Here is a 12,131-nt window from a genome sequence, read left to right on the forward strand (position 1 = left end):
TGAACTGCACACATGCATATTTTATCAATGACACACATGCATGAAAGGTTCAAGTTGCTAACCGCGATCGAGGAGGAAAAAATAAATGAGGAACCTCAAGTGTGGCTCCAACACTTCATATCATGTTTGTTTCACCCTCTTAGGGCATTTCATCAAACACCTTGTGTGCATAAGAGGAACCAAAAGCAAACCTACACCCCCTTGTGAAGCTTGTGAAGAGAAGTGGCACCAAATGGCTAAGTGAGCGTGCTGAACTGGTATATATAGGGGAGGAGCTTTAGTCGCGGTTGGCCTGGCCAACCGCGACTAAAGGCCTTTGCGCACCTTTAGTCGCGGTTGGCCTGGCCAACCGCGACTAAAGCCCCTCACGTGCACCAGCTGGCCACCGAGCGCCCTGGGCCTAGGCCTTTGGTCGCGGTTCGTCTGCCGAACCGCGACTAAAGACTTCATTAGTCGCGATTCCTACAGTTTCGCGACTAATGGGGCTGGACGGAAGCCTCTTTTTCTACCAGTGGATGGTTGTCATTGGTGGATCTGCTCGGATCCGTTCGTTTTTATTCATCATGTGTCTTTAGGTTTGATCCTTCCGATCTAAGCTTTTCTTCATCGACAACGGTTGCTATTCTGGTGCATTAGTCCTGTAAAGTCTTAGCACAGCGACTTTATTTTCAGCAATGTGGCATGCCGAGACTATTAAATGAGCTACACGCAACCAAATCCCATTTGGCGCTTCATGCGCCTACGCGACGCACACCCTCCCCTTCGATCTTTTTCTCTATGGGCTGGCCCATTAAGAGGTATTCGAGTGCTTCGGTCGCCGGTTTTGGGCTCTCAGCCATTTTTTTCCTTTTTTATAATTTTCTTGGTTGTCTGAACTGGTTTTTTTTACTTTGTTTTATCTTTTTCTGAAAATGCACAAACTTCTTTATATTTTATGAATTCTCTTTCAAATTTGTGAACTTTTTTCTCAAAACCATAATTCTTTTAAATATATAATCTTCTCAATTCATGAACTTTTTTCAAACTAATTATTTTTATAAATGGTAACGGTCAATGGTCAAGTGAACAGTCAACGGGTGAAATCAAAGGACAACATGTCTGCTGTCAAACAGAATCAAACCATGTTATTTAGGGCTCGCCCTGGTTGGCCAGCCCAGGAACACAGTGCTTAGAGCATCTTCAGCCGTGGTCCCAACAGACCCTTCCCAGATGTTTTTGCCGCGCTGACGTCCAAAATTCGGCCCAGTTACGCCCATAGTAGCCCGTTTTTCGCCGGCGGACTCAGGCCGAACCCGGCGCGCTGGGGCGTGCCTGGGGGCGCCGGCATAAGCGAAAAGGGGCGTGGGGCCGCTCTGTCGGCGAGTCGAGAGCCTCTTCGCGCCCTCGCCCCCACTTCCCTCTCATTCTCTCATTTCCTCCCGCCAATCTCCCTCCCGCTCGTCTCCCAACCGCCGCCATGCCGCCGAAGAAGTACGTGACCCCCCGCGCTGCGACCACCGCGACCGCCTCCGTCGCCCAGCCGAAGCAGAGGAAGCCGAAGGCGTCGCCGTCCAAGCCACCGGACATGACAAACGGCGAGTGGAGGGCAGAAGTTCAGCGACGGGAGGCCGTCACCTCCGACTGGCGGAACAGGGCAATCGCCAAGAAGGCCCGTGACAACGCGGCGCCTGCCGCTGCGGCTGCGGCGGACCAAGCCGAGGCCAAGGCGACTCGCTTGGGGATGATGAATCCACCAGGCAGCCACGCCCAGTACTTACCCTAGAGCCAGCAAAGCGTCTGCGCTCTCTGTCCGGCTTCTCGTCGTCGCCGCAGCCTTGGGATTGCACGCCGTCGCCGGGCTACGCCGACGGGGATGTGCACGGTGGGTTCAACCCCAACGTCACCTTCCCCCATGGACACCCGATCCAGCGCACGCCCTCTGTGACGCCCGGGTAATTAAGCTACAGTGATCCTCTGCTAATGGTGCCACGTCACGTCGTTTATAGTTGCTAATCTCGAGTTAGTTCGAAACCGATTCAAATTCAAATTCAAAAAGAAGCAAACAACAAAAGTTTTCAAAAAAAAATTAAAACTAAAATGTTCGGGTTGTTTCAAATAAATCGTAAGCAATTATGGTGGAGAAACCAAGCTTTTATAAAATGCTTAAATGAGCAATAAGGATTTAAACAGTAGCAAAAACAATTAATTAAATGCCTTTTACAATTAATAAATTACTAAACTATTTTATTTTGTCACCAAACTTTTTGTGGCATTGGGGTATTTTGTAACACTAATTTAGGTACTACTTGTATATTTTATAAAACAAAATTATATAGAAAATAAAATAGAAAGCTAATAAAAAGAAAACAAATAAATACAAAAAAAAAGAAACAGAACCTCCCCCTGGACCATTCGGCCCAGCTAGCCAGGCCGGCCACAGGCCCAACTGGGCTTCGGCCCACCAGGCCGCTACCCGGCCGGCCCATCCCACAACCCCCCTGGCCTATATGGCCTCACCCCTGAAACCCTAGCCCCCACGCACCACTCCCCCCCCCCCGTCGCCCCACGTTCCCCCACTCCCCACTCCCCCTTCCCCAGATCCAGAATTGGATCGGGGCGCTCGACGCCGCCGCCGCTCGGAGGCGCCCGAACCCCGCGCCCCGCTGCGCCTCCGTCCGTCCCTGCCGGCTCCCGTCGCTCATCCTCGCCCCCTCTCTCACCGGACGCCGTCCACGCACGTCGCCGCCGTCCTCTTCGCTCGACGCCGTCGCCAAAGACCAACACGCCGGCCTGCTTCCTCCTCCCCATCGGACTGCCTCCTCGTCGCCGGCCGTCCCCGTCTCCCTCCTCACGCCCGCTGCCATGACCCTGCAACCCCTTGTGAGGACCCCCTCCTTCTCCTCTTCCCCGCGCTCCAGCAGCGCACCTGCACGCCCGCGTCGTCCGCGCCGGCGCATGGCTCCCTGCCATGCTCCGACCCCCTCCCATCGCCGCCGTTCTCCGCCACTGACGCCGTCTCTCGGACCCCCCCTTGCCGGACCGCCACCTCGACCCCACCCCGGCCCTTCCCCTCGCCCCAGTACTTCGCCGATGCTCACCGAGGCCCCGGCTGGCCCCGCTTGGAGCCGGCGCCCGCGCTCACCCCCGCTCTCCCCTGCCGCACTACCGCCGCCGCCTCCCTCCTCCACTGGTCCATCCGGCGGCTCCCCTCGTCGTCGGCGACCACGCCCCGGGCGGCGCCCGGCGCCAGCGTCCCGCCTCGCTCGGGTTCGCCCCCTCCTCAGGTACGGGCGCCCAGCTCCACGCCCCTGCGCCCGAACGCCCATCGCCCGTTAAGGCCCTGGGCCACTTACATGCGGGCCCCAGCGCCCAAAACGTTTTATAAAATAAAAGAGTTAAAAATAATAATAATAATAATAAAATCAATATTAAATAATAAAAATAATTAATTAATTAATTAACTTAATTAATTCTGATTAACTTAGCTAATTAAGATTAATTAATCAGATGACTAATTAACCTAATTAACTACTGTTAATTAGCTAACAGAGTATGACAGTGGGGCCCACCCCCTATTATTACTAATTAGGTTAATTAAAATGTTTAATTAAATATGTTTCACTGACCAGTGGGACCCACTGGTCAAGTTGACCAGTCAACTCTGTTGACTGCTGACGTCGGCATGACATCATGCTGATGTCATAAATACATTTTTTCGAATTAATTAAATAAATAATTAAATTCCAAAATTGTTAAAATCTTTTAAAAATCATATCTTTTAATCCGTAACTCGGATTAAAATATTTTCAACATGAAAGTTGCTGAGAACGACGAGACGAATCCGGATACGCAGTCCGTTCGTCCGCCACACACCCCTAACCTATCGAACTCGCAACTTTCCCCCTCCGGCTCCTCTGCCCGAAAACACGAAACACCGGGAATACTTTCCCGGATGTTTTCCCCCCTTCACCGGTATCACCTACTACCGCGTTAGGGCACACCGAACATCGCGTATTGCCTTGTTATATTTTGTGATGCCTTGTTTGCTCTGTATTCATTATTTCTTCCCCCTCTTCTCTCCGGTAGACTACGAGACCGACGCTGCTGCTGCCCAGTTCGACTACGGAGTTGACGACCCCTCTCTCTTGCCAGAGCAACCAGGCAAGCCCCCCCTTTGATCACCAGATATCGCCTATTCTACTCTATACTGCTTGCATTAGAGTAGTGTAGCATGTTACTGCTTTCTGTTATACCTATCCTGATGCATAGCCTGTCCTTGTTACTACTGTTGATACCTTTAACCGCAATCCTAAATACTTAGTATAGGATGCTAGTTTATCATCATTGGCCCTACATTCTTGTCAGTCTGCCTTGCTATACTATCGGGCCGTGATCACTTGGGAGGTGATCACGGGTATATACTATACTATACATACATACTATACAGATGGTGACTAAAGTCGGGTCAGCTCATTGAGTACCCGCAAGTGATTTTGACGAGGGGGCTGAAAGGACAGGTGGCTCCATCCCGGTAGAGGTGGGCCTGGGTTCCCGACGGCCCTCGACTGTTACTTTTTGGCGGAGCGGCAGGGCAGGTTGAGACCACCTAGGAGACAGGTGGGCCTGGCCCTGTTCGGCGTTCGCGGATACTTAACACGCTTAACGAGATCTTGGTATTTGATCTGAGTCTGGCTACGAGCCTATACGCACTAACCATCTACGTGGGAGTAGTTATGGGTATCCCGACGTCGTGGTATCAGCCGAAGCACTTCAGACGTCAGCGACGGAGCGGCGCGCGCCGGATTGGAACGTAAGCCTGCTCTTGTATTAAGGGGGCTAGTTCCGCTTTCGGCCGCGTACGCAACGTGCAGGTGTGCTATGGGCGATGGGCCCAGACCCCTGTGCGCTTAGGTTTAGACCGGCGTGCTGGCCTCTCTGTTGAGCCTAGGTGGGGCTGCGACGTGTTGATCTTCTGAGGCCGGGCATGACCCAGGAAAGTGTGTCCGGCCAAATTGGGATCGAGCGTGTTGGGCTATGTGGTGCACCCCTGCAGGGAAGTTAATCTATTCGAATAGCCGTGATCTTCGGTAACAGGACGACTTGGAGTTGTACCTTGACCTTATGACAACTAGAACCGGATACTTAATAAAACACACCCTTCCAAGTTCCACAGACAACCCGGTGATCGCTTTTCCGCAGGGCGACGAGGAGAGGATCGCCGGGTAGGATTATGCTATGCGATGCTACTGGAGATGCTACTTGGAGATGCTACTTGGAGGACTTCAATCTGCTCTCTTCTACATGCTGCAAGACGGAGGCTGCCAGAAGCGTAGTCTTCGACAGGATTAGCTATCCCCCTCTTATTCTGGCATTCTGCAGTTCAGTCCACTGATATGGCCTCCTTACACATATACCCATGCATATGTAGTTTAGTTCCTTGCTTGCGAGTACTTTGGATGAGTACTCACGGTTGCTTTCTCCCTCCTTTTTCCCCCTTTCCTTTCTTTCTGGTTGTCGCAACCAGATGCTGGAGTCCAGGAGCCAGGAGCCAGCGTCGACGACGACTACTACATTGGAGGTGCCTACTTCTACGTGCAGCCCGCTGACGACGACCTGGAGTAGTTTAGGAGGATCCCAGGCAGGAGGCCTGCGCCTCTTTCGATATGTATCCCAGTTTGTGCTAGCCTTCTTAAGGCAAACTTGTTTAACTTATGTCTGTACTCAGATATTGTTGCTTCCGCTGACTCGTCTATGATCGAGCACTTGTATTCGAGCCCTCGAGGCCCCTGGCTTGTATTATGATGCTTGTATGACTTATTTATGTTTTAGAGTTGTGTTGTGATATCTTTCCGTGAGTCCCTGATCTTGATCGTACACGTTTGCGTGCATGATTAGTGTACGATTGAATCGGGGGCGTCACAAGTTGGTATCAGAGCCGACTGCCTGTAGGAATTCCCCTTTCCAACTCCTTGGCCGAAGTCGAGTCTAGTCGTTGAAAAACTTTTACTAACATGGCTGTGTGGCCCATGGGCCCACGTCGCCATTGGGTGGTACTAGGATCTTTTACTCCTCGACCTTTACTCTGGGATTCTGAACTCTCTTCTATTCGGGTTAAACGATTTTTACAAAAATCTAACTTTAGGTTCTCGAAAATACTTTCTCCCGGAGAGGCCCTTCAGTCCAGATGATCACCGACTGCACCAGAAGATTTCGAAGATACTCTCCGATTTTCTCTTGAGACCTTGTGCCCGTTGCCTTTGCAATTCCCTACCACTGAAATATCCCTATGGATAAATACTTACACCTGTCGTGCTACTTTTATTCTCAGTCGATCTTGTTATTACAAGATACCCTGAGAATATTTTGTGCCTACTGCCTTGCAGTTCTTTGCCACCTGAATACCCCTAAGAATAACTTCTCGCACCTTTCGAGTATCCGCTCATCCCCAGTTGTTCTTGTGTTTCACAAAAGTCTTCAAAATAATATTCGATCTTCCGAAAATCCTCTGGAGCCTTTGGCTCTTGAAATTCTTGCTTGCTTGCATTATGGTTAGTCCCATAACTCTCGTAGTCTTATTGACATTCCTTGTCATTATCATTTTGAGTCTGTTGACTCAATATGTTTGCGAATACACGCAATCATCTTTGATCCTTATAAGTTACTTTTCCGGCTGAGCTGCCATTCTTTTAACTGGAATTGGTTCTCGACCAATCCAATTGTCGTTGATTGTACCATAAGGCTATTCAACTTATCCATCCCTAATCAGAGCATTGCTTCTGATCCCTTGATTTGGAAATCACAATTCCTTTGCATTTAAGCGGTGAATTATTCAGATGCTTCCATAACCTGTTGCATTTGCATTCCTTCCTCTTCTGGTTGAGTATCGATACTCATATCAGATCCTTTGTGGACCATCAAGTCCTTTGTTGGATTGTTATCCGACAATGTCCTTCACACTTGATCACTTTGTGAGTTCTTCCCCTGTTACATAATGTCTTTGTTAAGTTGTATCCTCCGCTTGGCCAACCTTACTCTGCTTTCGGGCTTGTGTTATTTACTCTTGAAACTTGTGGTATATGTCTCTAAGAAGCCCTATGGGTTGAACATATGCCTTCTCTAAACCGTGTGAACCCGAAAGTTTTCACGAGTCATACTCTTCTGGTGCTTCACCAGATAAAATTTCAACCCTGCAACTTCATCGAACGTGAGAAGTGAATGGAAGGTTATACATTGAAGAAGTGGGAGTCTACCTTGAACTTTGTGTTCATGCCCATAGACACGATGTAGATCTTCTCATCGAAGCTTCTTTTAAAATTAATCAATCCCTTGGTATAAGTTCATCTTATATCTGGGATATGGCCTTTTACAATCATGGTTCCGACCATGTTTTCCTTTAAATACCATTTTCGATGCAAGTGTAAGCAATTGTCTTCTGTGGATCAATACCCCGGTACAACCTCTACTTTGATCTGTCGTCGAGTATTACCCCATGGTATCTCGAGATTATTATGGAACTGCCTAAATTTTTATGAGTTCATCAAGTACTACCTTCTCACTGATTCAAATTTTTCACGGGCTCTGAGTTATTAAAAACTCAAGGACACCGATAACTGAATCGAGTTCGCATTGCGATTCAATAAGTATTTGAACCCATCACTGCTTACAAATTTATTAATCCCTCAAGTCGTTCCTAGCCTGATCGGCTATATCATTATCGAGCTAATTTTAACTGTGCTACCCGGTCCTTCTTCCGGAGCACAACTTTCGATGATGAGCTAGACTTACGTCGATCTTCCTTGTCATATCATTTCGCTTTGAACATCAAGCTTGATTTCGAGTTTGTGTTGTACCCTTGGTTCCAATAACCTTTCACTTCATCATTACTTTGACTTGATGTCGTCGCCGATCGATTACATCTTCATGAACTCTCGCGACAACGGTGTCGTGATCATCAACATTCTGAGTTCATCCAGGATATCAATTGAATTCATGACGAGAAATACCATCCTTGCCCTCGATGAATTGTATTATCATCGACCAATTTATTGCCTTCCCACCAACACAAGCTTGTTCATGTTTGGTGTTATACCTTGAGTTCCTTGCTATCCTGCGATTGTTCTTCTTTACCTTGGAGTATTACCATCCTTTATGTCAAGAATGTTCTGAGATTTGTTCCACCTCTTGAGAATTCTTGACGTGGAAATACTTCTCACCATCACCATTCTTTCTTGGTCCCCGTGTTAATTCCAACAAGTGAACGGTGTTGTTTGGATTCTTTCCTTCTAGCAACCCTATTTTTGAAGTTAATGGTCGAAAGTTTATTCTTAGGCTATTGATTATTGAATCACCATTCTGACATTGGTCGTGCAACCCAACCCATATTTCGGGCGCACCCTTCAACCAATGTTTAATGGTGTATGTTTTCCTCGAGCATACTTCCTAATATCATTTGATCTGACAAATGTTATCTCCTTGTTCACTTAATGGTGGAAATCCATTTTTTTGGGAATCTCGGTGAATTGCCGTTGAGTTCACCAGACACCTCCTTGTCCTCCCCTTGGGTTAATGATGGACTCTTGTTAACGGAAATCGCTTCATAGTTCATTTCCCCGAGAATCTTACAATGTCATCTCGTCAATTTGCGTTGCACCTTTTCTTCTCAGGTATCCTAAGTCTGAGGTATCCTGACACCAACCGGATCTGAATCTCGGTCAGATATGATGGTTGGGACATATCTCCAAGAGTTGTAACATTGATCTCTACGTGACCCGGTAACATGATGTCATGCCTAGCACCCCCCCCCCCGGGTGAAGGACCTATCGTTATAATTTCTTTTGCAAGGACAACCATTCTTCCTGGAGGAAATTGTAAGACTTATTCTACAAGTTATTCCTGATAGATCCTTCGTGTTTCCAAAGTCTGATCTTCACCTGAAGACCATGTCAATGCTATCTCGAAGCATGTCAATGGTACTCCGATTTTCAACAGGAACATTTGAAGCACGATGCTAAATTTTATTTATCATTTATCCTAACACCGTTGTATGGGTAATATCATGAGATTCCTCCCCCCTTACCTAAAGAGTTGTCTACATTATATCCTGCCACGGATATCATGCTCTGCTTGTCCTTGGGAAGGATATGTCCCTGAAAAATGTGTTTAGACACATTTTCCTTTCCATTGTTCTGTTTAATATGATAATCATATTTTACTTTCCGTTGGTTGTTTGAACCTTTCTTGTGATCTATATGATCTAAGCAGCAATATTCTACTGCTTATGTAAACTCCTCGGTGTGCAATTCTGTCAGTAAGACCCTGTTACTATTGTTGATGACATTCCGTTAGCCACCAATGGACGAGAACCTTGCCTATTGGCCCGCCTCGTTCAACGAGCAGGAAAATGGTTCTCTTCGTACCTCGCCCTTGGTATCGATGTTGTTGCCGACATAACTGACAGGCTACCCTCTGACAGGCCTTGCTATCGTGGCCATGCAAGATGTCGGCCCCCTTCCTACTTTCAACCACATGGTGGGCCCATAACCCACAGTTCCACAGGATCAAAACCTGACTCTCATGTACACCCCCTGTTCCCAAAGTTATTCCTCCCGCGTGGACTCGTATGTAATTCATGAGCCACCTTTCGATGAGATCATCAATTCTGGTAATTATTCCGTCGCTTGAAACCCCTTGCACCTTCTGACTAGGCATTGAACGATTGCCTGGCTGCTTGAAACTTCCCATTGTACCTTCGAACTTTACTCTCGATGTGATTTATTTGTTCAACTCGAGAGGTACTCATATGCCCATTCATGGGTTAATCCCAGGTTATTACCCTTATAGCATTCTGTCGTTGCCGATCTGCCCCGTTACCTATTCGTAAGTACGATGAAGATCCCGAAGAAAGGATGTCGACTTCATCATGATGACCCGAAGCAGAGAAATGAGGACATCAATGTATTGGATCGATCTCTTCGAGAAGAGTAAGCCAGAATGAGAAGACCCGCTAGATTCGTTACCAAACCTTCCCCCCTTTCACTACCTCTTAAATCTCGGGACGAGATTTCTTGTAGTGGAGGAGAATTGTGACGCCCGGGTAATTAAGCTACAGTGATCCTCTGCTAATGGTGCCACGTCACGTCGTTTATAGTTGCTAATCTCGAGTTAGTTCGAAACCGATTCAAATTCAAATTCAAAAAGAAGCAAACAACAAAAGTTTTCAAAAAAAAAATTAAAACTAAAATGTTCAGGTTGTTTCAAATAAATCGTAAGCAATTATGGTGGAGAAACCAAGCTTTTATAAAATGCTTAAATGAGCAATAAGGATTTAAACAGTAGCAAAAACAATTAATTAAATGCCTTTTACAATTAATAAATTACTAAACTATTTTATTTTGTCACCAAACTTTTTGTGGCATTGGGGTATTTTGTAACACTAATTTAGGTACTACTTGTATATTTTATAAAACAAAATTATATAGAAAATAAAATAGAAAGCTAATAAAAAGAAAACAAATAAATACAAAAAAAAAGAAACAGAACCTCCCCTGGACCATTCGGCCCAGCTAGCCAGGCCGGCCACAGGCCCAACTGGGCTTCGGCCCACCAGGCCGCTACCCGGCCGGCCCATCCCACAACCCCCCTGGCCTATATGGCCTCACCCCTGAAACCCTAGCCCCCACGCACCACTCCCCCCCCCGTCGCCCCACGTTCCCCCACTCCCCACTCCCCCTTCCCCCGATCCAGAATTGGATCGGGGCGCTCGACGCCGCCGCCGCTCGGAGGCGCCCGAACCCCGCGCCCCGCTGCGCCTCCGTCCGTCCCTGCCGGCTCCCGTCGCTCATCCTCGCCCCCTCTCTCGCCGGACGCCGTCCACGCACGTCGCCGCCGTCCTCTTCGCTCGACGCCGTCGCCAAAGACCAACACGCCGGCCTGCTTCCTCCTCCCCATCGGACTGCCTCCTCGTCGCCGGCCGTCCCCGTCTCCCTCCTCACGCCCGCTGCCATGACCCTGCAACCCCTTGTGAGGACCCCCTCCTTCTCCTCTTCCCCGCGCTCCAGCAGCGCACCTGCACGCCCGCGTCGTCCGCGCCGGCGCATGGCTCCCTGCCATGCTCCGACCCCCTCCCATCGCCGCCGTTCTCCGCCACTGACGCCGTCTCTCGGACCCCCCCTTGCCGGACCGCCACCTCGACCCCACCCCGGCCCTTCCCCTCGCCCCAGTACTTCGCCGATGCTCACCGAGGCCCCGGCTGGCCCCGCTTGGAGCCGGCGCCCGCGCTCACCCCCGCTCTCCCCTGCCGCACTACCGCCGCCGCCTCCCTCCTCCACTGGTCCATCCGGCGGCTCCCCTCGTCGTCGGCGACCACGCCCCGGGCGGCGCCCGGCGCCAGCGTCCCGCCTCGCTCGGGTACGGGCGCCCAGCTCCACGCCCCTGCGCCCGAACGCCCATCGCCCGTTAAGGCCCTGGGCCACTTACATGCGGGCCCCAGCGCCCAAAACGTTTTATAAAATAAAAGAGTTAAAAAAATAATAAAAAAAATCAATATTAAATAATAAAAATAATTAATTAATTAATTAACTTAATTAATTCTGATTAACTTAGCTAATTAAGATTAATTAATTAGATGACTAATTAACCTAATTAACTACTGTTAATTAGCTAACAGAGTATGACAGTGGGGCCCACCCCCTATTATTACTAATTAGGTTAATTAAAATGTTTAATTAAATATGTGTCACTGACCAGTGGGACCCACTGGTCAAGTTGACCAGTCAACTCTGTTGACTGCTGACGTCAGCATGACATCATGCTGATGTCATAAATACATTTTTTCGAATTAATTAAATAAATAATTAAATTCCAAAATTGTTAAAATCTTTTAAAAATCATATCTTTTAATCCGTAACTCGGATTAAAATATTTTCAACATGAAAGTTGCTCAGAACGACGAGACGAATCCGGATACGCAGTCCGTTCGTCCGCCACACACCCCTAACCTATCGAACTCGCAACTTTCCCCCTCCGGCTCCTCTGCCCGAAAACACGAAACACCGGGAATACTTTCCCGGATGTTTTCCCCCCTTCACCGGTATCACCTACTACCGCGTTAGGGCACACCGAACATCGCGTATTGCCTTGTTATATTTTGTGAT

The sequence above is a fragment of the Triticum aestivum genome, chromosome 3A, assembly GCF_018294505.1.
Source record: "Triticum aestivum cultivar Chinese Spring chromosome 3A, IWGSC CS RefSeq v2.1, whole genome shotgun sequence".
Lineage (NCBI taxonomy): Eukaryota > Viridiplantae > Streptophyta > Magnoliopsida > Poales > Poaceae > Triticum > Triticum aestivum.